The sequence below is a fragment of the Arachis ipaensis genome, chromosome B04, assembly GCF_000816755.2.
Source record: "Arachis ipaensis cultivar K30076 chromosome B04, Araip1.1, whole genome shotgun sequence".
NCBI lineage: Eukaryota > Viridiplantae > Streptophyta > Magnoliopsida > Fabales > Fabaceae > Arachis > Arachis ipaensis.
In genome coordinates, this window is record NC_029788.2 from 126,312,020 (window position 1) to 126,317,090 (window position 5,071).

Consider the following 5,071-nt stretch of genomic DNA (forward strand, 5'->3'; position numbering starts at 1 on the left):
TATAACTTTACTCAATGAGGGTTAACCTTCCCGGAAATTTATAAGTTTTCGGTCACCCTTACGACGTAGGGTCAACAGAGTATCGAGTCTCAACTTGGAACACGTGGTGGCAAGCCACGGTACTTTACTTAGGGAAACTCATATCTCAGATAATCATTTCATATTCATTCGTATACATTTCGTAATCATTCATTATGGTCATATCATCACTTATACATCATATAATTGCACTTTTATACATAACTCATCATAACCGGGAGCAAGTGTGACGAAACCACAACCCTTGCGTCTACCTGGGGAGCCTCTATACTAACCAACCTGGAGCAAGTGGAGCGAAATCACAACCCTTGCGTCTACCCAGGAGGTACGTTCTCATATGCCCAGGAGGAACAAAGGAGGGGATCCTAACCTCCCACCATCTTGTTGGGGGCGATTTTACAATACCAGGAGGAACAAGGAAGGAGATCCTCTACCTTTCACCATCACCTGGGGTCGCACTTTCAAAAAAGAGTACTCAGATGTAACATTTATTCCTTTCTTTAGCTAGTTTCATAATTAAAGTAGTATATATATATATATATACACATATACATATGCACCCTACCTCCTCATACCTAAATCATCACTTCTCAAACTTTTTACATCTCCAAGTTATCACCTATTCCTAACTTCATCTCATTACTAGGCTTACTAACAAGATTTAGGACCAAAGGAATGAAAATAGAGGTTTAAAGGTTCAGAATTGTGTTTAAAACACAAAATATTCATTTGCTGAAAAACAGGGCTGTGCGTACACATGTCATGGTATGCGTACGCATAGGTCTCTTTTGGCCCAAGATGCGTACGTATACACCTATCCGCGTACGCATGTACACTGGACAGAATCGCACGTTCGCGTATGCCCTATGCTCGCGTACGCATAGGTCCCGTTTTGGGCAGTATGCGTACGCATACACATGTTCGCGTATGCATACATATCAAACAGAAACGACCCTTCACGTAGAAAGGGTATGCGTACGCATGCAAGGAGGTTTTGTAAAAAATTTGACTAAGTCTGAAAGTCTGCAGAATTTTAGTTTTGAACTCCAAATTTTCGACGCGCATAACTATTTTGTTTTAAATTATTTTTCATCCGTTCTTCGAACGGTGTAAATTTCACGGACCCACTTTTTTTTATGAAATAAATTTGAAACAATTTGGGGGTCCGGAAGTCAAGTTATGGCTCATCGAAGTTCGACTAAAAATTCATTTTTACAAAAAAATTTCAAACCTCAATTTTCTTTAAAACCAAACTCAAATACAACCTCTTACGTATATTCAGCTCAGAAACATATCATAGCATACTAATACAACACTAAAATCCACACCTCATACCACTTTCAATCATATTTCAATATCACACCATTTCACACCTAAATTCCTCATTTTAATCAACAAGATTATCAATAATATCTATCTAACTTGCATAATTCAATATCATCAACTAGTAAATCATTAGCCAATCACCATTTAGCATCCTATTTCTACCATAACAATGATCTCCAACATATACTCAAATCATATCATCAATCATTATCACAAATACTCAGCATACAACATACTTAATCATTCCAACCTATCCTATGGTCCTCTAACCTAAGTTTTCATAAGACATCACACATTAAATACAAGAAACCTAAACTATACTTTGGCCGATTTCCTCGTATAACCCAAAGGCAACTGATAAACCCCAATTTTGTGGTTTATCTTGTGTAGAATTTAGGGGGTTTTATCAATATTTTCCGCACTTATTCATATAAATTGCATGATTTTGTGTTTCCTTCCTAATTTTTCTTCATGGTTTAAAACATGCTTTTTTAACCTTAAAAATGCTATATTTTAATCCTCTTCCATTACCATTTGATGCTGTGATATTTTTGTTAAGTGGATTCAGGATCTATAGGGCAAGAATGGTCTAGAAGATGGAAAGGAAGCATGCACAAGTGGAAGGGACATGAAGAATGAAGTTTTGGAGAACTAAAGGCGACGTGCACGCGTGGATTGGCGCAGCAGTGACCGACGTGTACGCATGTTCGACGCATACACGTGACTCTAGAACTCAGATGACGCACACGCGTGACGCCCAGCACGTGACATCATTAATGAAATCGTGGCTGGCGATTTCTGGGAGGCTCCAGGCCCAAATCCAACTTGATTCTGCATGGAAAAGACCCAGGAATTGATGGAGAAAGGGGGGACTCATTCATTCACACAATACACATAATTTTAGCTAGTTTTTTGTTCTTGTTTTCTAGAGAGAGAAACTCTTACTTCTCTCTAGATTTAGTTTATTTTTTATCTTCCTTTGTTGAAATTCTGAATTGGGTCTTGTTAATTTTAGTTTCAATTACCTAATCTGAGTTCTCTAGTTATAATTTTGTTTAGATCTTGTGTTGAATTGGTGTTCTCTTGTTATTTCCCTTTTTCTTCTCATTTTATGAACTTTGTGGATCTTGGATTTCTATTAGTGCATTGATGTTTTCTATGATTGATAGTGTTATTTAAGTTGTTTTCTATTGATAATTGTTAGTGGGGTATTTGTGATTTCCAATTAATTTGTAATTTGAATATGTCTTTTATTAATGCATACCATGTGTTTGATGAAATGTTTCCTTTGATTATAGAGTAGTTTTCTATACTCTTGGCCTAGGCTAAGAGGATTGGGTGAACTTGAGTCATTGGGTCTAATTGATTTAGTGATTTGAGAACCCTAGTGATTAAATTGATACCCATTAACACCAATCTACTACTAAGCCAATTAGTAGTTGGATTGGGACTTATGAGTTGAGATTGATCAAGCCATTTGACGTACTTCAAGTGTTGAAGTCGACTTTGTACGTACTTTAGGCATAGAAGTATACTTAATGAGCTTGATTCCTCATAATTGTAAAGATATGGTTATTAGATAAGGATGGTGACCCCAATTCCCATGCCTCGCCAAGAGTCCCTTTTATTATTCATATTTGAAACCCAAAAATTCCAATTGCTTGATTCTTGTTATAGTTAGTTTAGATGTTTACTTAGTCTTAGAATAGAAATAGCTTTACATGTTCTCTTACTAGATTACATTTACTTACATCTTGCTTTAATTGCTTTGATTTAGTTTCTTACCCTTTAAGATTTCTTGCATGTTAACTTTAGTAGTTTAAATTCTTGTTTATGACTCCCAACCCTGAAATTCTAACCAATATTGATGCACATGTTTGTCCATTCTCTTGAGGACGACTTGAGACCAATACTCTCAGTTACTTTATATTGGGGTTGACTTTGTCACAAACCAAATCAAAATTTGACCAAGGAAACTATTTGTTGGTTTAGGACTATACTATGACATGATTTTCTATTGATGAAATTCTAGACCAACGATAATTCTCTTATCAGCAACCCACAAGGCAAAATTGCAATCCTCAATCACCAAAATTCAACAACTAGATCTCACTCCAAGCTTCCAATTAAACTTTCAACATATCCAATTGCCTCATATCTCATATATACAAACACCTAACACATTTATCACAATACATACCCAAAATTCAATATCCAAAATACTTAATCAATGAATTAGTTAGGGTTCTAAAATTCTCACCTTACACAAGCACCAAAGAAGCAAGATTGAATATTCTCCTCAAGCTAATCCAAGCCTAATCACCGTAATTAAACAATTTTCAATATAATTGCTCATAATTTTCGAAATTAAGAAGGAAGAAATTGGAACACATAAATGGATTTCTTACCTAATTATTGACTGGACTTTGCAGAACTCGACGCTGCGGTCGCGTGATCACAAACAATGCGACGATCGGAGCTCGGAATGAAAAATTATGTAAGATTGAAGTGGAACCAAGGGTCTGGAACCTCACCCTCGTTCTTCTCCCTTTCCTTCAGCCCCCCAACGCGAAAATGAAATGTTTAAGGAAAGGAAACTGAATCTCTTGCTTTTATGTGTTGGGCTTTGGGTCTAGTTCGAGTCTCGTTCAATCAATTCGATCCGTTCGACTCAATCTTGGGTTAAATTTTTTAAAATTAGTGTCAAAATTCTTATTTTAATTAACTCTATCCAATTAAACTATAAAGTTTGCATTTTTAATTTTTTTATTAAAAATTAATTTATTAATTAATTATTCACTAATTTTACGAGATTTACATAATTTCTTTCCTATTAACAAATTGTTTAATTTTATCGGTATTAGTTTCTTAACATATTCAATAAATAAATAGACATTTTTTATATCTTACACAGATTCATGTACTAGTTGTATTATGAATACTATTTTAGTGCCAAGTATGCTAATGTGACGAATTCTAGCATCTATTTTTTAGGATGTTCATGAATCAAATCTGATCCTATATCTGCCATATTTATCCGAATCCAATCTAAAAATTGCGAACATGAATTCGATCTGTAAGGCTATCGAATCGGATCATATCTGATCTGCATACTAATAGAATTGGATTGCGAATTTTGTCTAGATATTTACATATCCAATCTCCATATCCGCGTATCCGCAAAAATAAAGAAATATTATGTTTTATTTCAACTAATAATTATCATATATATTATATTATTTAAAAGTAAATATATTTAAAAGAATAGAAAAAATAAATTTTATTGATATTTTTTAATAAAAATAAACTTTTAAAAATATTTTTTTTGTTTTTGCGGATATATCCAATTTTCGATCCGATCCGATGCAAATATGCAGATCGGATCTAAGCTCAAAAATTACGGATATTGGATCTGATCCAATCCGATTATTTTAGTACGGACTGGATCGAAATTTTGACAATATTCAATCTGATCCGATCCATCTTCACCGCTACTATTTTCATATGTCTGTCTTTACTATGATTTAAAGAAACTAGTAAAAATTAACGATGAGATTTAATGATTTGTCAATAATTACAAGAATTTTCATTTTGGGTAAAATATATTATGAGATTTGTTAATAAGTAATCATTAATGTCAATTAATTATGTTATATATTCAAAACTAATAATATCATTAATACCCTTTTAAAATGTTATGTAATTA